Source organism: Stegostoma tigrinum, chromosome 30 (assembly GCF_030684315.1).
Source record: "Stegostoma tigrinum isolate sSteTig4 chromosome 30, sSteTig4.hap1, whole genome shotgun sequence".
NCBI classification, from domain to species: domain Eukaryota; kingdom Metazoa; phylum Chordata; class Chondrichthyes; order Orectolobiformes; family Stegostomatidae; genus Stegostoma; species Stegostoma tigrinum.
In genome coordinates, this window is record NC_081383.1 from 5,394,093 (window position 1) to 5,421,302 (window position 27,210).

General features: G+C 43.9%; 1 protein-coding gene across 1 annotated transcript in view; it reads left to right on the forward strand.

The window, feature by feature from the left end:
* The first annotated feature begins 1,692 nt into the window (after window positions 1–1,692).
* Window positions 1,693–27,210, forward strand: part of ncanb (neurocan b) — a 241,287-nt gene continuing 215,769 nt past the window's right edge. Inside the window, exon 1 of the mRNA XM_059638556.1 lies at window positions 1,693–2,057. The gene's annotated coding sequence lies outside the window, so the exon portion shown is untranslated. The remainder of the gene's footprint in view (window positions 2,058–27,210) is intronic.

The window sequence follows — 27,210 nt, forward strand, 5'->3', positions numbered from 1 at the left end:
AAGTGGCTTTTGTTGTTGGAGACCAATGATTTAAACTGCAGGATTCCTTCAGGATTCTGTGCTTGGTGCAACCATTTTCAGCTGCTCAATCAAAGATTGTTCTCCATCATTAGGACAGAAGGAAGATGTTCACTGATGATTGCACCATGTTCGGTTGCATTCGTAATTTCTCAGATGGCATAGTCATGCCAGCATGCGGTAGGACCTGGACAATATCCAGGCTTGGGCTGACTGTGTGACAAGTAATATTTGCAATACACAAATGCGAGGTATCGACAATCTCAAACAAGAGAGAATCTAACTATCTCCCCCCACGCTCAACAACATTACCATCATTGCATCCACCACTATCAACTTCCTGGGGTTATTACTGAGGAGAAACTGAAACGGATTAGACACAGTGGCTACAAAAGCAGCGCAGAGGCTGGGAATTCTGTGACAGGTAACTCACATCTTGCATCCCTTGTACCTGAGCATCATCTACAAGGCATTAGTCAGAAGTTGATGGAATACTCCCTCATCTAGGACAAAGCAATTCACTTGATTGGCACCCTATCTACAACCTTCAATGTTCACATGTCTTTGCTATCAACACTCAGTAGAGGGAATGAGTACCATCGACAATATGCAATGCAGCAATTCATTGAGGCTCCTCCTACAGCATCTTCTAAACCTATCACCTCAACTACCTAGAAGGACATGGACAGCAGATGGATGGGAGCACCAGCAACTTCAAATTCCCCTCCAAGCCACTTATCATCCTAACATGGAAATATATCGCTGCTCCTTCAGTATTGCTGGGGTCCAAATCTTGGAAGACCCTTCCAAACAGCCCAGAAAGTTTCCCTGTACCGCACAGTAGTGAGACAGTAGCACACTGTCAGTCTTTCAGATATGACCTTGAAACATGAGGACCCCACTACCCATTCAAGCAAGAGACCCCAGGGTACTATGTGAAGAGGGGCAGGGAAGTTATTGCCAGTTTCCTGAACAATATGACAAGCCTCAGGAAACACATTCTTAGTCTCCTACAGCATTTGTCAGAGCTTTGTGTGTGTAAATTGTCTGTCCAGTTCCCAACATCACAACAGTGACCATCCTTCAAAAAGCACCTCAGCAGCTGTAAAGCTACCAGGGTGGGATGGGGATGTGGGTGACATGCTGGGGTGGTGGGAGGAAAGACGCTGTAGCAATGCAGTTTTGTTTTCTTGCCCCAGGAGGACGATTGTTGAAGATTTTGGAGTATTTTCTGATGTGGAATGAATTTTGGCAGAGGACTTGTTATGGAATACGGGGAGATTTGACGAATGCCGTCCCCTGTCTGTCCCAACACAGCAAGGAAGGATGAGGAACAAAAAACCCCCCGAAAACAGCTACGGGTGCTGAAAATCTGACACAAAACCAGAAATTGCTGGAGAAATCTCAGCAGGTCTGTGGAGAGAAAGCAGAGGGAAGGCGATCCGAAACGGTAACTCTGATTTCTCTCCACAGACCTGCTGAGATTTCTCGAGCAATTTCTGGTTTTGTTTCAGATTTCCAGCACACCCGCAGTTCTTTATGCTTAAGGCAGGATGAGCTGTTGGAGCGGTACTAGCTCGGAGGGCCGAATGACCGCTCTGAGCTGTGGCTGAGATGGGGAGGCTGGCGGGCTGTGTGTGGTTCAGTGAGAGGTGTCTCACACAGTTCCTCACATACGCTGCGCTGCCAGGGAGTCTAAAGGTGGTCCCTGACTCTCTCTCTCTCTCTTTCTGCCAAGTGAGAGAGCTCTGTCCGACCCCCAACCACCCCCCCCACCCACCACCTCACAAACCCTGAACAGTGTGTGTGTGAGAGAGAGAGGATTCCACGATCCAGTTTACTTTTCTCCAAAATACATTTTCTTTTTGTCTTGCTGTTGGGAGCAAGGTTGTAAAAAATCCGAATCAAAGCGGCTAAGCTCAGTATTTCCAAAGGAGGACCTAAGGCTGTGATCCGATTAAGCACCAAACGTCGTTGGAGAAATCCCCGGGATTCGGGATCTGTGGAACCGATCGAGTGTGATCTTGTGCCGGGTGCAGGTAATAAAAAAAATCAAATTTTATTCCGTCTTTCGACTGATATTTCCAGGAAATGAAAGGTATAGAACAAAGCCCAGCTTGGATATAGAAAGAGAGAAAATACCATTGTACATCAACACTGAAATTCACAAGCAGGGAATGAAATTGACAACGTTTGCTTTAAAAGAAATGTGTTTTCTAGAATGTTAATTTAACGACAAGTCATTTTCCAAATGCATCCAGATCAATAACTTTATTTATATAAAGAGTTGTCAGGGATTGAGTAATGTTTCAAGCTTATGTCAATGCAGGGACAGTAGACACAGCATTGTCAACTCTTAGAGATAACATTTTTTCACTCGGTTTAGATCAAGACTCGCAGTTATATCTCAGTAGGTTCGCTGCTGGGATCCTGTCTTATTCACATCTCCAGCCCCTCCAATATTAACTGCCTCGGCCATTCTCAATTGCGAGACGGCGCCGGCTGCTCTCTTGAGTTTCTGTGAACACTGCTGAGTCTAACATCGCCTTTATTGTGGACTACAGTTGGCTGGGAGTCCAGGTTCCTTGCTGCCACAATGTCAAGGGAAGAAGGTGAGATAGACGAAGGAAAGAGAGGAATAAGAGAAAGGGGGAGTGAGCGAGACGAGGGCGGAGGAGGGGGAAGATAAAGAAATGTCAGGGGATTGTCGACAATGGCAATATGTAAAACATCAGACAAAAAGGGGACAGGCGGCTCCCAGGTCCCTCTCAGCTGATAATATTCTATAGGGGGGAGAAAGCTTCATTTCCAGATAGCGTCAGACTGCTTCCGAAATAAAACAGAGCACAGACCGGAGAGAGAGAGAGTAAGGGCTGTATTCTCCTGGGCATCAGCCGTTCCACATAAACTGGGTCTCGGCATCTGAGAGCAGTGGAGTCCCTGATGGCCAGCACCTGGCTGACAAAAGTACAAGACGGACGAGAACGGCGCCCCCACCCCCATAGCCCGGCTACCAAACAAACCACAGCTCCTGATAACAGAGACTTCAGCTCAGCGTCAGTGTGAGGGAAGAGGAGATTGCATGTGCTGAGCATTTCAGCCGGGATTTCAGTTAGAAGTGGAATCATATTTGTCAATCAGAATTACCGGCGCAGTGTGATGGCAGCGCAGAATGAGGCCGTTCAGCCCATCTCGCGTATGAGTTTATGGAGAGAGGCGCCTTGTCCTGTTCTAATCCCGAAGACCCCTCTCCCGCTCCATCGCTTTTAGACTCATCTTTAAGACACTGTCCAAATCCTTTTACGGAGTTGTTCATCTTTCCTCATCCTCACACTGGGATACTGTGTCGAATGGTTTATTTTCTGGGTTAAAATGTCAAGGGAATGATGCTGGGACAATTCATCATTTCACCCAGTTGTAAATTCAGTCAATCCCTGATCAGCTGAGCTACACACCTGAATCCTCCTCTGCAATCCTTCTCTCAAACCAAGTGGTCCACTATTTTCCAATGAGATGTGGTGGAGAGTTATCGACTGAAATGTTAACTCTGTTTCAGCGATGCTGCCAGACCTTACGAGTGTTTCCAATGCTTTCTGCTTTTATTTCAGATTTCCAGCATCCACAAATCTTTATTTTCCTTTTACTGGGAGTTCAGCGTTTTCCCCATTTAATGTTTCTGTTCTCTGGGCAGGCCAAAGTGAGAGAGGGATGGTGACAGAGATAGAGAGAGAGAGAGGCAGAGACGGAGAGAAAGGAAGAGAAAGAGTGAGTGTGAGAGAGAAAGACAGCATGTGTGAGGGAGAGGGGGAAACGAGAGAGTGAAAGAGAAACAAAGACATAGATAGATAGAGAAGGATACAGCAATAGTGAGGAGGAGAGACAGTGACAGATTGTGGTGGGTGTGGAGACAGAGGGGTGAAGAGAGATCTGACAGAGGTAGAGAGAGATGGTGAGAGAGCAACAAAGAGAGGGAGAGCGCGAAAAGAGGGAGACAGAGAGCAATAGAGAGGTGGGGAACCAGTAACAAAGAGAGAATGACAGAGAGAGAGAGAGGACCGAGAGAGGGAGACGGAGAGAGAGATAGACACAGAGCAAATAACAGAGAGAGAGAGAGACAGAGAGGCAGCAATAGAGAAAGACAGAAAGAGACACAGTAAGTGTGCAACTGAATGGCTTCACATAAATCCCAACCACAAGATAGCATATCATTTAGCTGGCTCCCTGCAGCTGCATTTCAAGGTAAATGCTTAAGCAAATAATTTAGAGATTAAACACACCAACCAGCCGATTCCTAAATTAAAATAGTGCCAATCTCAGGATCTTTCTGCACTCCATCAATTTGATGATTGTTATAGCTGTTCTGTTCTCCTGTGACATTGCTCACGGTGAGCACGTTGGCACATAGTTTTACTTCGACATTAAACCATACAGTTCACAATATTTTATCCTGCTGCTCAGTAACATCAAATACAGTGGTCAGAGCTGAAGGCCCAATGCCACATCTTAAAATAAAGTAGAAAGGCATGATAAATGCCAGCTTTGTCAATCATGCTGTCAGTCTAAAAAATGAAATTTAAGAAACTTTCCCCTGTAAGGCATAAATATCTGGCTATTCCAAATGGGCATATCATGAGGTCACCTTGGGGCCAATTGCTGTTGGTCATCATTTATTCTCAAAGATGCTCTTTTGTCGAAAGAATCTTGAACAGTTCGCTTGTGATTTTGTTGCTGTTTTACAAATAAGAGAAAAAGACTTGCATTTATAAAACACCATTAAGGACCAGGAGACATTCCAAAACACTTTACTGCTAATTAAATATATTTGAAGAGTATTAACTGTTGTGGTGTATGAAACACAGCAGCCAATTTGCACACAGCAAGCTCCCACAGTCATGTGATAATGGCCTGATAATGTTGATGCAATATTGATTGAAGGATAAATATAGACTGGAACTTTCAGGAGAGCTTCCATGCTCTACTTTGAAAAGTGCCATGGGATCCTTTATGTCCACCTGAGAGAGTAGGCAGGTTTATATTTAAGGCAAGGTGATGTGTTAGGTACAAGTTTTTTTCCCTCAATAAAGAGAGCTTTCATTGTTTTCTTGTCTAGCTAGTTATTTTCCACATGTTCCAATGTTCCTCACAATGATAGGTTGCACCCATTTATCAATGATCTACACAAATGATCTACAATGATCTCCCAGCCTCATGATCATTCAGGTGAAACCTGGTGCAGTCTGGAGCCAGGACCCAGTGTGGACTGGAAGCTGAGTGCCAGTGTGGTCTGTTGTTCTGAACTTTTATTTCTACAATGCTGGACATTTTATTTCTCTGCTGTCTATGATCTTGTAACTAAAGAAGCTGTACCTAAGTGTCTTTGTGCCTAAGATGGCGCTGTAAGTAGCAATGTATGAACGTTTCACTATATACATTGAGTATATGTGACAATAAAGGCTGATTCTAAAAAATTCTAAATGCTCATTATAAAAAGCAGCTTCAAGTAGATTAGACAATGACCTTTGACAAGTGGGATCCAGGATCCAAATTGAACCACGTCTGAAAGAACCTCTTGGGATCCATTACAAAATGAGCTCGGGAAATTTCTCAGCCTGATTCCTGGCAGGTTATATTTGAAGATTGTCAGGATTTTAAATAATGACTGATCATCTCACTCAGGAAATGGGAAAGGTGTTCCATTGGGTGCAACAGGTATTCAATGTTGGAGCTGAGGCATAATATTGGGGTAGAGATTTCTCTGGCTGTGCAATGTCAGGCTAACAGTGAAAGAGTCAGGGTCCCTGAAACAGGAGACATTCATTCCTTAACACTGATAAGCCTTTACTTTGATAAGGAGAGGAAACAAAACTTAAAGTCTAATTTTAGGAATTTCCCTGATGGTTGGCAAGGGAGAAGGTAGGCCCTCTGAGCAGTAGTGAAAGTCTTCTATAAAAACAATAGGTTGATAATATGTGTATTCCTGAGTTATAGTTACAGAGTTCTGATTAGACCTCAGTTGGTGTATTGAGCTCAGTCTGGGTCAACGGACACTGGGCTCAAAATAATGGCCTTGGAAGTGACACAGTCAAGATTCATCAAAATGTTAAAAACTGGAAGAACTGCAGGCGCTGTAAATCAGAGAGAAAAATAAACAGAAATTGCTGGAAAAGTTCAGCGGGTCTGGCAGCATCAGTGGAGAGAAATTAGAGTTAATGTTTTGGTTCCAGTGACCTTTCCTCAAAGCTGTTCTGAAGAAAGGTCATTGGACCCTAAACATTAACTCTGATTTCTGTCCACTGATGCTGTCAGACCTGCTGAGCTTTTCCAGCTATTTCTGTTTTTGTTTCATCAAAATGATGCCAGGATCAAAAGGGTTTAATGTTGTTGACAGGCACTTAGACAAGGCTTGAGTTTCCTTGAGTTTGGACGAGAAAGGAGGTGATCAGATTGCAGTGTTTAGGATGGTCAAGGAAGTGGACAGGTTTATTCAGAAACAATTTCCTCTGAATGGGGAGCCTGGAACAAAGGAACATAATTTCTGGCTCAGAATCCTGTGGGTCAGGTGTGCTGTTAGAAAGCAGATCATCACATAATAGATAGTGGAAATCAGGAATATTTTATTCATTCACGGGATGTGGGAATCTCTGGCTGGGCCAGCAATTAATGCCCATCCTCATTGCCAATTTTGAAAGTGGTGGTGAGCAACATTCTGTGGTTACTGCAGACCATGTGGTGTAGATACACCCACAGACTGTTCAGGAGCGTGATCCGGGACTTTCACCCAAAGATGATGAAAGAACAGGGCCATTGTTCCAAATCAGAACAGCAAGTTGCTTTGGGGTGGTAGGTTGTGGCTGTGCCGTGCAGGGGCATGCATCTGCTGCCCTCGAGCTTCTGAGTGATCGAGATTGCCAGTTTGGAAGATACTGTTGAAGGAGTCAGCACTGTCTCAGTTAGAAATGCAAATGTGGCAGGAAATCAAATAATAATTTCAAAACTGAGATTGATTGATTTGGAAAGATTATTAAGGATTATGATGTTAAAATAGAGTTCAGTTACGATCTAATTGAATAATGGAACATGATCAAGGGGCTATATGACCCACCCTTGATCCTATATTAGAACAAGCAGGATGACAGGAATGAACCTATTCTATTCGAAACCCATGCAAGTATTTTCTACAATACCTACAGATTAGGTCTACATAGGCTCATTGTTGTAGAGGAAGCAATTGGGGGTTTAATGTAGATCCTGATGAAATGAATTGGGAGACTGAATTGAAACCTGAGGAATATTTTGCCTCCAAGACTTGTGGAAAGTTATTTGAATGCCTTTTTTTCAGACAGTGGGGCAATCAACATCTAGGTGACTGTGACTGGCTCAGATTGGGTTTGTTTATTAAAGGTAAATGCTGTGAATGTAGACTCCTCCTGGGGCAAAGTTTTGCACAGCAGGAACATGCTCATTCATCAAGATTTTTAATAGCATTTGCTTGCATTTATTCAACATCTTTAACATATTAAAGCACTCAGAAGAATTTCACAATCGCATCTATCAGAGAGAACTTGATGCCAAGTCACATAAGGAGAGGTGACCAATAGTTTCTTCAAGGAGATAGGTTTAAAGGAGGAGAAAGATGTAAAAACGCAGACAGGTTTATGGATGGAATTCCAGCGAGTCGGTCTAAGGCACAGGCATCGATAGTGCTAGCAATTAAAATTAGGGATGCTCAAAAGCTCAGAACTAAATACAAAATTTGATTGTTTAGGATGGAAGTGTGTAATTGGACATATAGTCATAGAACTGTACAGTATGGAAACAGATCTTTCGGTTCAACTTGCCCATGCCAACCAAATGTCCTAAATTAATCTAGACCCATTTGCCAGCATTTGGCCCATATCCCTCTAAACCCTGTATGCATCCAGATGCCTTTTAAATGTTATAATTGTACCAGCCTCCACCACTTCCTCTGGCAGCTCATTCCATACATGCACCACCCTCCATGTGAAAAAGTTGCCTTTCAGGTCCCTTTTAAATCTTTCCTGTCTCACCTTAATCCTTTGCACCTTAGTTTTGGAATCCCTTGCCCTCGGGAAAATGGAGAAAGATGCGTAACTGAATAGCTGTAAAATAGTGGAGGATCATCATAGAATCCCTATAGTGTGGAAACAGGCCCTTCAGCCCAATAAGTCTATACTGACTCACGCACTATTCCACCCAGACTCATCCCTCTAATCTACATAATCTTGAAGACTATTGGCAATTTAGCATGGCCAATCCACCTAATCTGCACATCTTTGGACTGTGGGAGGAAACTGGAGCACCCAGAGAAACTCACGCAGACACGGGGCGAATGTGCAAACTCCACACAGATTCCTGACGGTGGAATCAAACCTGGGTTCCTGGCACTGTGAGGCAGCAGTGCTAACCACTGAGCCACTGTGCCACCCCAAAGTCTTCTTCTGTTTTCCTAAAATGTCCTTCAGGTAAGTGAGAGGTTCTCATCAGGACTGTACACTCGGCCAATTTAAGCTACAAGCTGTAGAAGCTTTTCTAAGTGAAACTTTCCTCTACTTTGCCCAAGGGTTGGCAAGGCTTGTTATTGCAAATGACTTCACATTGTGCCCACCTACAAAGGGAAAGAATTCAGGATTGCGAGACCTTGGAGAGCTGCGCTCAGTGCCCCAAGCCATCTGCTTGTGTAGCAGCCAACAGAAATCAACTACTACTGCGTGTGTTACCTTATCTTTCACAGCCCACTGTCTCCTGTAACAGTCTGGTCCAGCTATGACCAGATGCTAGCTCACTGTTTTCTGTGGCTGTGCATTGGCAAGGCAGAGGTAACAAAGCAATAAAGGAATTGGAAATATTCCTTGGTTACTCCCAGAGACCTCCCTGGTAAGGTGCAACTCAGAATGATCTTGATTCTATGTCCCCAGTAATTGGAGGAAGATTCCATTCACTGTTCAGAGGCAAGGAATGTTGGCTTGAGTCAGAGTCGCAAGGGATTCAGAAACAAGATGGAAAAGCATTTTCTTTTAACATGTAAAATTTGCTTCCATTGCATTTCTGCTTTGTAGAGTCAAAAATGATGTAATATGCTGCAGAATCTGCAATCCTTTGCCACAGGGGGTGGTCAGCCTTGCCTGTCATTGGCTGCAGGTTGCTGTTAAACTGTAAAAAACTTGGGTAAAGCATGTCCCGAAACCCTGTGAGCTCTGCCTCAACTACACAGCTCAACCTCAAACTTACCTTAATGCACCAATTGCATTTCTCAAATTGCAACATCGGTCATGAGTGAATGAGATTGTCAATTAGTGTCAAATTAAAGGGATTGCAAGTTGCCCAGAGCTCACTTCAGGCAGGAACAGGTGACTAGACAAGCTTTTAGAGGGTGACCAACTCAAAGCCTTTAAGATAAATAAAGGATTTGACAATGTAGAAAAAGAAAAGATGTATCCACTTACTGGGAATTAATACAAAGACTATTATTAACATAGAATAAAAACCAAGACTGCATTTGATGGAGATCTGAAATATGAGCAGAGAAACTCTGCAGGTCTGGCAGCATCTGTGGAGAGACAGAAACAGAGTTAAAGTTTTAAGCCTAGTACGACTCTTCTTCAAGACAACATCATACAGATAGTCACGAATGCAGTAAATCCAATTATTAATTGAGGAGCAACGTCTGCAGCCAGAGAATAACAAGAGCTCGCTGCTATACAGAATTGTTGAGGCGAATAACGTGTATGCTTTTGAGAGAGAGAAAGATAAACACATGAAACAGAAAGTAATAGATTTTGGGCACAGAAACAAAGTAGCTAGAGAAGCTCAACAGGTCTGGCAGCATCTGTGAAGGGAAAAACAGCGTTAACGTTTCAGGTCTGGTGATCCTCCATCAGAACAATTCTGAGCAAATGTCACCGGACCCGAAATGATAGCTCCACAGGTGCTGCCAGACCTGCTGAGCTTCTCCAGCAACTTTGTTTTTGTTCCTGATTTACAGCATCTGCAGTTCTTTCAGGTTTATAGACTTTAGGTACATTGATGGGATGAGAGGGAGGGGGTTAATGGGAGATGTGGGTCACATGGGCAGCGCGATGGCTCAGTGCTTAGCACTGCTGCCTCACAGCTCCAGGGACCCTGGTTCAATTCCAGCCCCAAGTGGCTGTCTGTATGGGTTTCCTCCCACAGTCCAAACATGGGCAGGTTATGTGGATTGGCCATGGTAAATCGCACACAGTGAGCAGGCTGGATGCATGAGCCATGGGAAATGCTCGGTTATAGGGATGGGATGGGATGTTCTTCAGAGGTCAGTGTGGACTTGATAGGCTGAATGACCTGTTCCACACAGTAGGGATTCTATGAAACACAGACCCCTGTGGACTGAATGGCCTGTTTCCGTAAACCCTAAGTGATTAATTTCATCTTACTGGGTTGGTTTTGAGGCCGTGTTTCAAAAGTGAGAGGACTGACATATTGTACCACAAGTCCCCTGAGTACTGTGCTTTTTTTTCACAATCTTTGAGTGAAACTGCATACTTTTTTTTTCTCTCTCTCCCTCTCCCCCTGTACCTCCACACATCAGTGCTCAGTGAACAGCCAGTCTTTTGATCAGAGTTGGTTGTGCTATTAATAATTCTGACCGTGTAGCCAGGCACACTGTGAATTCTAAGCTGAAGTAAAAGAGACTAACCAATCAAGCTACAATTTTCAAAGGAGGCACTGGTCTTTGTTGAAAGACCAACCTTATTCACTGTTTGAAGAGGGAAAGGACCCAGGACGCATGGCACTTGCAAAACGTGTCAGTTGACCAGACATACACCGATGCCTCATGTAATCAACAGAAACCGGCGCAATAAATATTTCAGCATAACGATGCACAGGTCAGTATTTCCACCCGCCATTTCCCAACCAAATGGGATTGAACTCTCCTTGTGGTGCAATTCTTCTCTAGTTGCTCCTCTGCAACCTGCTACAACTGACCGCACTTTAGATGGGAAGTTGGACAGTTGGGTGGGAGGTGGGTGGGAAGATGGAGTTAGGGGCAGGGGACAGGCACAGCGATGCCTCCAAAAAGGGAAGATTGACCCCAGCAGTTCATTGGGAAACACCGGGAGTAACGCTGCTCTGACAACACCCGAACCCCAGTTGCTGGGTGACTCAGAAATATTGGCCCAGGACCCCATGGAAAACCCCAGTGCTCTTCTTCAAATAGTGGCGTGGGGTCTTTTACAGCCATCTGAGAGCATGATGAGGACTCAGCTTGAAGTTTTATCCAAAAAACAACAGCTCTGACAGTGCAGCATCCCTTCAGCACCACACAAGGACGTCAGCCTGGATTTTTATCTCCAGTCTCTGGAGTACCCTTAACAGACAGTCACATTAGGCTGAATGTAAAACCACCTAAGCCGGTGGATTCCTGTGAGTTTAAAATGAACCTCTCCCTGAACACCAGTAAACTGCTTAACAAGTTAAGGCCCTTTGCCAGTTAGAGCCAAGTTCAATGTAGTATGGTTTCTGTGTCCACAGAGACCACACTTACAATATTATGAACAGTTCCAGTCTTGCTATCAAACAAAAGGACATAGAGATATTGGAGAAATGGCAAAAAATCACTAGAATGCTACTGAAATTGAGAGGTTGTGCACTTCAGTAAAAATTGAATAGACTTAGGCATTTTCTGCTCCAGAGTAAAGGTCATCAAGATTATTAGTGATTGAAAGGGTGGATGCAGAGAAGACGTTTATACTGTGCAGAGAGATCAGAACAAGAGACCATCAACATGAGGCAATGGTTAATAAGTCCAATAGAGAATTTGAGCGAACCCTCAAGCATGGTGAGAATGTGAAACCTCACTCCCCTTGAGAGTGCTTAAGGTGAATTGTACAGGATACATTGAAGGGGAAGCTGAGGGGGAAAGGAATGGGAAAAGTTTGTGTTGAAAAGCGTCAGATGAGATGGAGAATGTGAGGGCGCTCACAGGGAGCATAAATACCCCAATGTGCCCAATGATCTACATGAGTTGATTCTGTGAAAATGTAAGAAATCAGAACAGGACAAAGCCATTTTGGGCCTTCTAGCCTCTCTCTCATTCAGTAAGACCATGACTGATCTCCTTTCCTTGTCCACCCTCCTGCAACACCCCTTGTTTCCCTTAGTATCTGAGAATCTACTGATTCTGTCTTGGGGAAACTCAACGGTAGACCAAGTGAACAACAAATCCTGGCTTTACCAGCAACACCCACATCCCATGAAAGAATTAAAAAAAAAATCTTGGGTGTCGAGATATAATGATTCACAGCACTCTGAGTAAAGAAATTTCTCTTTGCTTTAGCCTGAAATGGCTGGCCTGTTATTCATGGAGTTATAGAGAGTCATACAGCATAGAAACAGGCCCTTTAGCCCAACTTGTCCATGTTGACCAGGTTTCCTAAACTGTAATAGTCCCATTTGCCTGTGTTTGGCCCATATTCCTCTAAACCTTTCCTATCCATCTACCTTCCCAAATACCTTTTCAAAGTCGTATTGTACTGACCCTACAAATTTCTTTCTTAGCTTAAACCTATGCTCTCTAGTTTTGGACTCCCTTAGGCTGTGGGAAAGACCTGAATTATTCACCTTATCTACAGCTCTCATGATTTTATATACCTCTATAAGGTCACCCCTCAGCATCCTATGCGCCAGTGAAAATAATCCCAGCCTATCCAGCCTATTATTATAAGTCAAACCTTCCAGTCTTGGTAACATCCTTAGAAATATTTTCTGCACCCTTTCCAATTCAGCTATGTCCTTCTTATAGTAGGGTGACCAATTCTCCAAATGCAACTTTACCAATGTCTTGTACAGCTGTAACATGTCATCCCAACTTTTGTACTCCATGTTGTGGCTGGTGCAAGTATGCATGCCAAATATCTTCTTCACCACCTTGTGCACCTATGATGCTACTTTCAAGGAACTATGCTCCTGGGCCCCTAGTTCTCTCTGTTTGACTCCTCAGGGCCCTGCCCTCAATTGTATAAGTCCTGTCCTGGTTGCCTTCCCAAAGAGACTGTGCTCTGTATTTCTCATGAGCACTTTTCCTCCAGCGACAGACCCAGCAAGGGTACAGGTGAGGCAATTTCATCTCTTCAAAAGACTGACACCATCTGCAGACAGATTCAGGGGCTGTCATCGGTAATCATTTGATACCAAATTTTTCTCCACAGAAATTAATTGATTTATTCATGTTGAAGACTTCATTAGTTTTATTTTGGATTTGTTGGATCAGCAGATGATTGTACAGTTCTCAAGGGAAGTCTGAGCCCAAAGGGTCTGCACTTGAAAGCAAGGCTGAAATACTGCTCTGACTCACCCTTTCTGAAAGCAGAGAACTTATTTTGTCTCTATAGAAGAATGGCTTTGTCTAACAGACATTCTGACTGCATGTGCAGGCATATGAGAGCTTTCTTGAAATTCATCCTTGGAATATAGCCTGTAGCAAAGTGCATATTTACTGCTGTCCCGAGTTGTCTTGGATCTGTGATATTGAACTGCTCCAGTCGATGTAGCGTGTGTAGACCCAAAGAGCTGTTAGGGAGGGAGTTCCAGGATTTTGACTCAATACACCAAAGGAACATCAATACATTTCCAAGCTCAAATGGTGAATGGCTTGGAGGGGACTTGCAACTGGTGGTATTCCCATGTATCTGCTGTCCCTGTCCTTTTAAGAGATGGAGTTTTTGGATTTGACAGGTGTGTTGATGCAGGGACTCAACTGTTCTCTATCTGAGCAGAGAAGGAGAGAGGCCTTTATGATGTGTTGTGGAGGTATGGAGAGCAATGGTTCATCTGTGTGATTATTTGAAACCCAAATCACCATATCTGTGAAATGCGCTTCTGATTAGTTAATGGAAATTAATGCAATAAAAAGGGGAGGTGATGGCCTTAGTAGTATTATCCCCAGACTATTAATCCAGAATCTCAGGTAATGTTCTGGGTTCCTGGGTTTGAGTCCCACCATGGCGGATGGTGGAATTTTCATTCAAAAATGACCTGGAATTAAGAGTCTAATGACTGTGAAATCATCAATGATTGTTGGAAAGAAAACCCATCTGTTTCGCTAATGCCATTTTGGGAAGGAAATCAGCCCTCCTCACCTGGTCTGACCTACATGTGACTCCAGATCCCCAGCAATGTGGTTGGCTCTTAATCTCTGACCAATTAGGAATAGACAATTAATGATGACCTAGCCAGAGATGTCTGTAAATTAATTAAATGAGATATGATAATATGTGCTATCTACATCATGAAGGAATGAATGGTTTCATTCATTCAATGAAATGAAGCCAAGGGATTCAAGGTTCAGAAGATGGGGGGAGGGGTCTGGGCATCTGGCTCACAGACCTTTTAAGTCCTTTCTTGTCACCTTGGCCAAGAGACCTCACTGGGCTTGTGAGCCAGGCCAATCAGTGGTCATAGAATCTCACAATCATACAGAACAAGGAGTGGGCAGGACGGGGTGGGGGGGGGGGGCACTTGAGCCATTGGGCTGAGTTCCTAGGTAAAAGTGACATCAAAAATGTTCTTTGTATGTGATTTTGATGGAGGTCTATGATAGTGTAGTGGTTATCACATTCACTTTACAGAGGAAATAGCCCTTGTTTGACCCCAGGCAGATTAATTTACGTGAATTATGGTCCAAGTATGTGCAGGTTAGATGGAATGGACTGAATTCTGAAGTAGACAAAACCATGTGTAGCTTTAATTTGCATTCCTATAAATTACAACATTTAAAAGGCATTTGGATGGGTATATGAATAGGAAGGGTTTGGAGGAATATGGGCCAAATGCTGGAAGATGGGACTAGATTAATTTAGGAAGCTGGTCATCGACAAATTGTACCCAAGTGTGTGTTTCTTTGCAGCACTTCTCTATAACTCTATGTTGTGTGGGTTGAGAAGGGAAGGACATAGTTTTAGTTTTGCTCTCGAATTCTGAGAATGGTGCAGTGTTACCTGGAAACATGCATTTAAATATGGGTTTTAAAACAATAACACTTGGGGGCGAATAGTTCTCTCAATGGTGTCTTGCTGTCTCCAACCATCCCCTGTCCCACACTCTCAGCAATTTTTAATCATGCTTTAGAAACCGAGGGAAGAAGGGAGCAAATGAAATCAGACTATTGCCTTGCCCCAAGGTGACCTATGACTCAGAGAAAGAGATGGAAAATCACATTTAGAGAGAGACAAAAATGGAACAAATTACAACAATAAAATGTTGATCTATCAAGCCAGGTTTGACACTGGGTTTTAACTTTTCAACGATTACCATTAGCTGGGAGTATGATGTAATGAGTCATTGTGACCCGGTACACACTGCCTGAGAGGGAAGATGGAAGCAGATCCAACAGGGACATCAGAATGGAATTGGATAAAATACTCGTGGGACAGAACCATTACAGGCTATTGAGAAAATGCAGGGCCGAATGGAACTGGATGTCAAGGAGTTAGCACAGGACAGTGGGCCGAATGATCTCCTATGCCATATTAGACATTCTGTAATCAATACAATAACATAATGCAATACAATACAGGAACAGGCCCTTTGGCCCAACAAGGCTGTGCCGATTTCTAATCCTTATTCAGACCCGCTACTTACTGCCCATGTACGATTTCCATCCCTCTGTTCATCTCCCTGCTCATGTGTCAATTGGCCAGAAATGTTCTCCAGACCTGACCCCAGCTGGTAGAATCTGATGCCAGGCCTCCTTGTGCAGAGGTATGGACGCTACAACTGTGCCACGAGCTCTAAAATCAGGAGTCACTTCATCACCAGCAAATCATAGAATCATAGAATCTCTACATTATGGAAGCAGGCCATTCAGCCCATTAATTCCACATCGCTCCTCTGAGAGCAGCCCACATAGACCCACCTCCTCACCAACCCTATTCCAATAACACTGCATTTCCCATGGCTAACCCACCTTGCCTGCAAATCCCTGAACACTGTGGAGAATATAGCATGGCCAATCCATCTAACCTGCACATACTTGAACCATAATTCTTGTAAATTAATCTGCCTGGGTTCAAACAAGGGCCATTTCCTCTGTAAAGTGAATGTGATAACCACTACTCTATAGAAACAGAACATAATATTTTGCAAACTATCATTTGGGTCACATAGATTTTCTTTTTCAATAAAACTGTGCAGAGCTGTCATTACAGAACTTTGTAGCATGTAGGACTTGACCCTAGGTCGCTTAGCTCAGAGGTAGGGACATCATCACTGCACTATTTTCTGCTGCATTATTCTATCATGCTGTATCTATTCCAGCTGTTTGAAAGAGCTACCAACTAGTCCCACCATTTCCCCAATGGACTAGTATGATCAGGCATGTTGCTGTTTTCCCATGACAGGATGCACCAGTACACCATCTGGCTTAAGAGATAACAAAGTGTAGAGCTGGATGAACGCAGCAGGCCAAGCAGCATCTTAGGAAAGGTCACTAGTGATTAAGAAAGTGGAAAAGCTGACAAACCCGCAGCCCTCCAACCCCTGTGTTCCCAGTCGTTTTTAAATTCATTCTGTTCTGGATAGAGTACACAAATGTCCCATATTTAAGAATCTGAATTTGCTTCAATGTCTAGGCTCACGTTGATACTGTTACCATTAAGAAGGTTCAAAGCAGAAGGAATATTTTGATTAATGATTTCGGAAGTTTATCTCAAAGCAATCTTGCTTCTTGTTGAACCTTTCTCCAATTCAGATTAATTCTCTTATTTTTTGCATTTCAAGGTATATTGTCTCAAGCTTTCCTTAAGCGTGACTCAATCGTATGGGAACATTTGAAGCAATTTTCTTGAGCCTATTTATTCCATATCAGATAAAAGGAATTGCTTTTTTATAAAGAGTGTAATTTTCTGTTTCTATCTGCATTGAGCCTCCCATATTACTCTGTCACGCACTTTTAAGAATTTGAGATGGAATTTTAATCTTTGGAAATCAGATCATTGTAGGGAAGTGACGAATCTGAAAGGGTGAGTGTTATGGACAAGGTAAGTCTCCAAGTGAGGGTTGTCACTTTTGGTTATATGAGTTTATGGAGGTTTCATTACTTGACTTGGGGATAGTAGGAACTGCCGATGTTGGAGAATCTGAGATAACAAGGTGTAGAGCTGGATGAACACAGCAGGCCAAGCAGCATCAGAGGAGCAGGAAAGCTGACATTTCGGGCCTAGACCCTTCTTCAGAAAATGGCCTGCTGTGTTTATCCAGCTCTACACCTTGTTATCTCATCTCTTGACTTCCTACCTCCAACCACAGCCGGCCCCATACTCTTCCATCATTCATGCCAAGCACACCCTGCCTTCATCAATTGGGTGGAAATCTTTTCTCCCACTCAGGGCGGGTTGCTATCAGATGGTAATGCTCCTGGAGGTTTTGGCATGTGACCTCTCACTTCCCGACCCCCATCAACCAAATAGTCTGTTTTCCAATCCCTGACACCCAGGTAATCAATAAATAACGTGCTCAATTTCTAAAACTGCTTTTGTTTTGAAATGCGTCAACATCTTTTCTCTGGGAAACTGCTCCTTGCAGGGTTGAGGATAATTGCCTCAGGGCATTACTGAAGGCTTGGCAACCAGGTGCTGACCTTGCAGAGTGCTGTGTGAGTGGAGTGGGGTAGATGGGCATGTGTAGGTGGGGTTGCATTTGGGCACGATTGGAGTCAAATGTTGGGCCACCCTGGTCGATAAATGCTCCATCATCACTCTGGGGGAATATACCTCTCACTCCCCAGTAATATTTAGAAATGCATTCAAGGTGAGTCATGTGCCATTTTCCAGTTTAACTGTTCTTTCTTCCTGGGTTGCTCTTGAGTTCCAATGTTTCCAATCTTGAGTTCATGGAGTCTTTCTGCCTTTTATTGTCATCATTGCTTCTGGGATACCTGAGATGATTTCAAAAGAAGGGGGTTGAGGAGTACGCAGATTAAGCTGTGCACATTAAGAACCCCGAGGGTGGGGGATGGGAAAATGGAACAGTGGTAGAGCCAATCTCTCAGTTAGGGTTCCAAATGAACCTGAGCATCTCATAGAACCCCTACAGTGCGGGAGCAGGACATTTGGTCTATTGAGTAACAGCAATTCTCCAAAAAGCATCCTGCCCAGGCTCACCGCCCTATCCTATCCCTGTAACCCTGCATTGCCCATGTCTAATCCACCCAGCCTGCACATCCCTGGACATGAAGGGCAATTTAGCATGGCCACTCTACCTAACTCGCACATGTTTGGGCTTTTGAAGGAGACTGGAGCACCCAGAGGGGACCTTCGCGGACACAGAGAATGTGCAAACTCCACACAGGCAGTTGCTAGAGGGTAGAATCAAACCTGGGTCTGTGGTGCTGTGAGGCAGAAGTGCTAACCACTGAGCCACCCATATCCCACATATGAGTTATACCTTTCTGAGAGGAGTGCGGAAGGAGCAAGTACAATAGAGCTTGGAGAAGGGATCTTCTTGGAGGGTGGATAGGAGAAGGAGTACAGACCAATTTGCCCATTTAGCAACAGCTTTAGAGCAGAGCTATTAGGATGATAGCAGGGATGAAACCATTGGAAGTGTGAACTGATAAACAGCATAGCGAGGGTGAGTGGTGAGATAGGGTATGCCTCTAGGCCTGAGTGAACAATGAGACCATTCAACCTTCTCCGTCACCAATGAGGTTTAAAGATTGAGGAAAGAAACAGAGAAAGGATCATGGGGTCAAGCCATGCCTATAAAGAAAAGGAGAAAGACAGAGGGAAAATACAGAATGAAAGAATGGGAATCCTTAAAACATCTCTTACAACAATGCACAACCTGAAGAAACAAGACTTTAAATTGTTCACTTTCTGGGCCATACAGGCTGACCAACAATCTTTAATAATGATCATGTTGTTAAGTGCTAATTGTTGTCAAGTACTAATGTTTAATTTGTTTTGGTGATTTTCATGGTTATGATCAAATGCAACAACTTAATGAAAATCAATGGGGAGGCTCAGGGTAAGGTAGCAACATCTGAGTTTGCAAATTCTTCCCACAAAAGGCTGATCAATCTGCATGTTAATAACAGTTGCATATTATATTTTCCAATGTATATCTTGCTAGATATAAATTCGTAATAGAAATGCCGATTATAAATATAACTAACAATCTTTGTCAGTCTGAACTCAACAACTTCCTGGAAAACATGTTGAAATTTGGGCATTGAGGTAAACATTTTAAACAGCATATGTTATGCATCATTCCATTTCTTGTTTGCATGGAAGGTGAAATTGGATGGACTATATCTAACCCTGTGCTGTACCTGTCCTGGAAATGTGTAATGGCAACAGTGTCAGTGAGCTTTACATTCTGTTTACTTTCAGTCTAAAATAGTAGAGGAGAGTTTACCTGTGCTGCGATTGTGTGATGGGGACAGTGTAAAGGGAGCCTTACTTTCAGTTTAAAAGCGTAGTGAGAGCTTTATTTTGTATACCATCAAGTGTTGTCACTGTCCTGGGACTGTCTGATGGGAGATAGTATAGAGGGGCTTTGCACTGTACCTAACCCTGTGCTGTACCTGTCCTGGGACTGTTTGATGGGAGATAGTATAGAGGGGCTTTACACTGTATCTAACCCTGTGCTGTACCTGTCCTGGGACTGTCTGATGGGAGATAGTATAGAAGGGCTTTACACTGTATCTAACCCTGTGCTGTACCTGTCCTGGGAGTGTTTGATGGGAGATAGTATAGAGGGGCTTTACTCTGTATCTAACCCTATGCTGTACCTGTGCTGGGAGTGTTTGAATAAGACAGTGGAGAGAGAGCCTTACTTTCAGTTTAAAAGGGCAGAGAAAGCATTACATTCAGTTTAGAAGAGTATTGGGATTTTTGCTTAGCTTTGAACATTGTGCTATACCTATCCTGGGAATGTTTGATGGGGACAGTGTCGAGAAGTGGCTTAAATCTGCATCTAACCCTGTGCTGTACCTGCCTGGAGATTGTTTGATGGGGACAATGTAGAGGATTGTTACTGTAGTGGAAGTGTTTCAATTCCTAGGATGAACGTTGTTCAATTCATTGACATCAAAATGCATATCAAGCAAACTCCACAGTTGATGTAAAATTCGCCCGATGTGTATTTACAACTCCTGTACGTCTCCACTGCTGAAGGTTCAAAGTCACATAATTATTTACTCATCTTCAACCACTCAAAAGATCAGCGTGAGGAGATCATTGAGTCTGAGCTGGTATGAGAGCCAATACTGAGCCTGTGTGTGAAAGGCAGAATCTGAGCTAAAGTGAAAAAAGACAGATGGCACTGGGATTCTAAAGAACAACGAAGGTCTTTGGTAAAGGTAACCTTTAATTGTGAGAGTAATGTTGAGGGAACACATCAAAGGGCAGAACTCATGTTATGTTCTGCTTCCCTGCAGTTATACGAGATAGAGGCTGAAGAAGAGGACAGCCTGAGATTTTGCAAGTGGAAGACTGAAAGACTGGAGCACTCAACTCCTCTGGGTGTAATTATACTCCAGAAAGTACCATCACCTCACTCAAATAAAACAGGGCATGTTAGAAGTATGCAGAATGCCAATCTGCATCGGGGAAAAAAAAAGAATTAGTTCATTCCTCAGGTCTGAATCCTTGCAGTGAGACCCAAAAACATTCTTTTATATGTTTAGATATAATCAGATGCTGTCAGGATCTTCTGTGATGTAAGCTCTTGATGCTGCATTGCTCCTTGTTTAAGTGGCTACAACTGTGTCGGCCAATTCCTTCTTTACTTTTATTTTAACTGATGAAAACATAAGTGGAGCAAAAGACAGAGGTTGTGGAGAGGGTTGCGACGGTGAAAATGTAATAAAATTGAATCAAAATTCACAAGTGCATTTTCATTTGCTAACAATTCCTTCTGTTTAGCATTTCTGTTATCCTACAAAACTGTTACAAAGCAGTGTCACAGAATTGATATGGCACAGAAAGAGGTCATTCTGCCTGCATTGGTTCATTACCTATCTCCTGCCTTTTTACAATACCTTAGCTAACATACCATACAAGGTTATGGCTGCACAGCAGGTATGCAGAAGCAAGGCCAACATTAGATTTGAAATTGGAAAGGCCCATTCAGCAGCCTGATAACAGCAGGGAAGATGCTTTTCTTGAGCCTTTTGGTACATGTATTCAAGCTTCTGGACCTTCTGCCTGATGGAAGAGATTGGAAGAGAGTTTAACTGGGCTGGGAGGGGTCTTTGATGATGTTGGCCGCCTTTCTGCAGCTATGAGAAGTGTAGCTGGAGTCCATGGATGGGAGGTTGCCTTCTGTGATGGTTTGGACTGTGAAGGGCTCTGGTGAAAAGGTAACTGGTTGGGTAATGCATCTTAAAGTGAGACTGATCCATTACAAGTGTCATACAAAAGTAAAACAATGCAAATTTGTTTGCCAGGCAGCATCAGAAGGACAGGAAAGTTGACATTTTGGGTTGGGACCCTTCTTCAGCAATGGGGAGGTGGGATGGTGATGGGTGAGTGCAGGTAGGGAGTGATGGGGATTGGTCAGTGGGATAGTTGGGGCAGATGGGTGGGAGGAGGCAGGTGAAGGAGGCAGGGATGAGAGAGAGGGTTGGTCGGGGGATGAGGCCAGGGGTGGTGAGATTTTAAAACTGGTGAATTCCATGTTTAGGCCATTGGGCTGTAGGGTCCCGAGGTGGAATATGAGGTGCGGCTCCTCCAATTTGTGGGTGGTGTCATTGTGACACTGGAGGAGGCTCGGGATCGACATGTCGCCCAGGGAGTGGGAGAGGGAGTTAAAGTGGTTCGTGACCGGAGGGTGTTGTCGTTTGTCGCAAACAGAGCGTAGGTGTTCCACAAAACGGTCTCCGAGCCTCCACTTGGTCTCACTGATGTAGAGGAGACCACATCGGGAGCAGTGGATACAGTAGACCAAGTTGATGAATGTGCAGGTGAACCCATGTCTAATATGGAAAGTTTGTTTGGTGCCTTGAATGGAGGAGAGGGGGCAGTGAGGGTCAGATGTAACATTTCCTGTGGTTGCAGGGAAAGATGCTGGCGGTGGTGGGGAGTGTGGAGTGGACAAGGGAGTCGCGAAAGAACGGTCCCTGTGGAAGACAGATAGGGGTGGGGAGGGACCCCTATACCTTCTATGCAGACTTGTTTGGTTGTGGGGTCTGATTGTAGGTGGCGGAAGTGGTGGAGAATGATACGCTGGATGCGAAGGTTAGTAGGGTGATAGATGAGGACAAGGGGGATTCTGTGTTTGTTTTGTTGGGGGATTGGGATGTGAGGGCAGAAGAGTGGGAAATGCAAGAGATGCGGTTGAGGGCGTTTCCAACCTTCCCTCTCATCCCTGCCTCCTTGAGCTTACACAACCTGTCCGTCCTCTCTCCCACCTACCTGCCTCATCCATCCCACTGACCAATCCCACCACTCCCTACCTGCACTGACCTATCACCGCCCTGCCTACCTTTCCCAGCCCCACCCGTCCTCTTTCTGTTTATTTCCCAGCTCCCTTACCCTTCCCCATTTCTGAAGAAGGCACCTGACCTAAAATGTCAACTTTCCTGCTCCTCTGATGCTGCCTGGCCTGCTGTGCTCCTCCAGCTCCACACTGTGTTATCTCTGTTCCTGCCTGGCCTGCTGTGCTCCTCCAGCTCCACACTGTGTTATCTCTCATCCTGTCTGGCCTGCTGTGTTCCTCCAGCTCCACACTGTGTTATCTCTGATGCTGCCTGGCCTGCTGTGTGTTCCTCCAGCTCCACACTGTGTTATCTCTGATGCTGCCTGGCCTGCTGTGTGTTCCTCCAGCTCCACACTGTGTTATCTCTGTTCCTGCCTGGCCTGCTGTGCTCCTCCATCTCCACACTGTGTTATCTCTGATGCTGCCTGGCCTGCTGTGTGTTCGTCCAGCTTCACACTGTGTTATCTCTGGCTCCAGCATCTGCCGTTCTTGCCGTCAATGAGAATTTGTTTGCATTGGGATGGAGGGGGTGGTGGGCCATACAAAAAGACACGCTGAGGAAATTAATGGATGAGAAAAGAACAACATTGTTCTTTTTGGCTGATGCTGTTAATGTAGTGAAAATACTCTGAGGTGATTATGAAGCAAACTTTGACTCTGGGAAAAGGCCACAAGATGTGTGAACAGAAGAAGCCCAGAGAGCCTCTGGAAAGTGATTGAGGGCAAAACAGTATGCGTTGTCAAGAAGGAGGTAGATGTAATGCTTGTGGCTACCGGGTTCAAGGAATATGCGGGTGGATGTGTGGATTAGGATATTGAAATCGATGGTCAGCCAAGATCATGTTGAATGGCAGATCAAGCTTGAGGGGCTGAATGGCCCACTCCTGCTCCTATTGTCTATGTTTCCATGTATTGGAGACCGTTTGGCCTGTCAAGTCTGCCCCATTATTCAGGCTCATCTGACAATCCTTAACTGTATTCCCTGCCTTTTCTCCAATAACCCTTGATCCCCTAACTGTTAATAAATCTGTCTATTATGGCCTTGAATGTACTTAACAACGCAGCCTCTACAGCCCTCTGCAGTAAATATAACTTAATGGTATTGTTTTAAAAAGAGTAAAAAAAAGGGGAAATCTCTTTTTTTTTAACGGGCTATAATTGTCAACCATGGTTTAAAGCTTAGGCAATGTGATCTTTCCATTGAGAAAAATGGATCTATCCTTAATTCACTTCAATAATGCAATCCCTTTTGGTGGAGAACTGTGTCTAAACTGGTATTTAGGCCATTAACTTAATTTGCAACGTCTTTCATTTGAGTTGCTTCCTGTTCCTTCCCTGAACATGCCCTACATTCTTCCCGCCACAGTCTTTTTGCACAGACTTGTTCGCTTGTTGCTGATCGAATGAAACAATGAGAACTATCTTCTACCAAGAGTGAATCGAACACTTAGAATGTGGATGTATGAAAGCTCAGCCATTAATTGTGGACTGATATCAGGGCAAGAGACCAGAATTAAAGGAATGCTGAGATGTTGGGGAGTCAGATTTAGAGACCATAAGAAACGGGAACTGGAGTAGGCTGTTCGGCCCCTCAAACCTGTTCTGCCAATCGATAGGATCGAGGCTGATCCGGCATTCCTCATATCCACCTTCCTGCTTTTCTCCCCATAAGCCATGATTCCCCAACTGATCAAGAACCTAGGTCGTTGTGAGGCTAGAGATGTTCTTAGAGATAGGGAGGGAATAAGACCATGGAGGCGTTTGAAAATAAGGAGTAGAATTTGAAAGTAGAAGTGGAGAGGGCCAAAAGGAATTACGTGAGCAGAGAAAGTGGCTATCCAACACAGCAAGGTGGCTCTACCATCTAGATATCATAGAAACCCCGACTGCATGGAAGCAAGACCACACCAACCCTCCGATGAGCATCCCATTCAGAAACAACCCCCTACCCTAGCCCTGTAATGCTATATTTCTCATGGCAAATCCACCTCGCCTGCACATTCCTGAACACTACGGGCAACTTAGCACGGCCAATCCACCCTAACCTACACATCTTTGGACTGTAGAGGAAACCAGAGCACGGGGAGGAAACCCCCACAGACACGGGGAGAATGTGCAAACTCCACACAGACAGTCACCTGAAGCAGGAATCGTACCTGGGTCCCTGGTGCGTGAGGCAGCAGTGCTAACCACTGAGCCACCCCGCCACCCCAAAATAATAAGATCTAATAAGATCACAGCTGATCAGTGCCTTATTTCTATTTCCCCAGGCTCTATTCAATGTCCTGTGATAATTAGACTGAACAAAACTATCAATCTCAATCTTGAGATTATGACTTGATCTCCAGAATCTGTAGCTGTTGGAAATGTCTAATTCTGACTCCCTTGGAGCAGAACAGATTGTTAATATCAATAAGACGGATCAAAATAATTTAACTGAAGTGAAGTTTTAAATAGTGGATGACACCTTTAGAAAGTGGGGTTAGCGAGATGCAATGGATTCAGGATAAAGGTCTGGCAGATGTGCTTACTTAATATTTCACACAGCCTCCATCAAAGACAGCTGTGCTGAAAATAAATCAAATTGCGGTTGAATTATAATTTACACAATATACATTGGTTAATGAAGCAGGAACATAAGCTTTAAAGGGGAATTGTGGTTTACATTACATAAGATTACACTAATTCAAAGGCATGAAAACAATGCATTTCACTAGAGGTTGATTCCAGGCATTTATACTTCCCCATCCAACTCTATTAGCATATCCTTCTCTTCTCTCCCTTGAGTTTCCCTTTAAACGCATCTATACCATTCACTTTGACTGTGCCATTGGGCAAAGAGCTTCACATTGTCACCACTCTCTGGGCCACAGCCTCTATATTTTTCAAAGTACCCGTGGCAGACTGAGAAGCCGAATATTCGAGGACTGGCTAATGTTGTGCCTTTATTTAAGAAAGACTGTAAAGAAAAGCCTGGGAACTATATACATGTGAGCCTGGTGCTGGTGGTAGGTCAGTTGTTGAAGGCGATGCTGAAAGAAAGTATTTATATGCATTTGGAGAGGCAAGGACTGATTGGGGATAGTCAGCATGGCTTTGTGTGTGGAAAACCATGTCTCACAAACATGAGTGAGTTTTTTGAGGAAGTTGCCAAAAAGATTCATGACAGCAGAGTAGCAGACATTATTTATATGGACTTTGGTAAAGCCTTTGAGAAGGTTCTGCATGGTAGACTGATTAATAAAGTCAGATCAAATGGAATTCAGGATGAGCTTGCCAATTGCATACAGAATTGACTTAATGGCTGGCGACGAAGAGTGGTGGTGGAGGGATTTTGGAATGAGTAGTGTTCTGCAGGGGTCAGCACTTTTGTTTGTCATTTATGTAAACAATTTGGCTGAGAATATAGAAGGCACGGTTAGTAAGTTTGTGGATGACGCCAATATTGATGATGTAGGGTACACTGAAGAAGGTTATTTAAGATTGCAAAGAAATCTTGATCAATGGATCAGTGGCCTGAGGATTGGCAGGTGGAATTTAATTTGGATAAATACGAGGTATTGCATTTTGGTAAAACAAACAAGGATAGGGCTTGTACAATTAATGCTGGGCTCCTAGGTAGTGCTATAGAACAGAAAGATCTAAGGGTTCAGGTACAAAATTCTTTTCAATTTGCCTCACAGGTGGACAGGGTGGTTGACAAGGCCTGTAGCACCTTGCCTTCATTGTTCAAACATTGTTCAGAGTATAGGAGTTGGAATGTCAAATTGATGTTGTACAGGACGTTGGTGAGGCCTCTTCTGGAACACTGTGCCCAGTTCTGGTCTCCTTGCTATAGGAAGGATATTATTAAATTGGAGAGGGTTTAGAAAATATTTGCCAGGATGTTGCTGGGAGTAGAGTGTTTGAGTTTTAAGGAGAGGTTGGATAGGCGGGGACGTTTTTCATTAGAGCGCAGGAGGTTGAGAGATGACCTCATAGAAGTTTGTAAAATCATTAGGGACATAGATAAAGTGAATAACAAGGATCTTTTCCCCAGGGTTGGGTAATTCAAAACTTGGGGGCACATTTTTAAGGTAAGAGGAGAAAGTTTTAAACAGGGCATGAGGGACAAAGTTTTTACATGGAGAATTGTTCGTGTGTGGAATGAACTGCCAGAAGAAGTAATGGATGCAGGCACAATTAGAACATTTAAAAGATATTCAGGTAGCACATGAATAGGAAAGGTCTGGAGAGATATGAGGCAAGTGTAGGTAGGTGGGACTAGTTTAATTTGGGAACATGGTTAGCATGGACTAGTTGGACCAAAGGGTCTGTTCCATGCTGTCTGACTCTACAACTTATGACCAGCATCTCAGATTTGAGACTATGGTCCTGATCCACAGGACAACAGTGACTCCAATGCACATATGGCCTTCAGAGATTTAGATGTGCTGCTGGAATTGTTTCAAGGTGTTGGAGAATGAGGCATGGTGTCAATGTTTGATTCTCCAAAGCTGGGGTCAAGAATGAGGCTGTAGACGTGCTAACTGAGCCGGTGGGTTTGCTTGCAGACCTTTGGTCACCCTGCGAGGTAGCATCGTCAGTGCACCTCCGGTGAAGTGTTGGTGTTCTGTCCCACTTATTATTTCTATGCCTCGGTTTGCTGGCTTGGTTGGTATTCCTTCCTGTTCTGTTTCTCAGTGGTTTGTATATCGGATCCAGTTCAATGTGTTT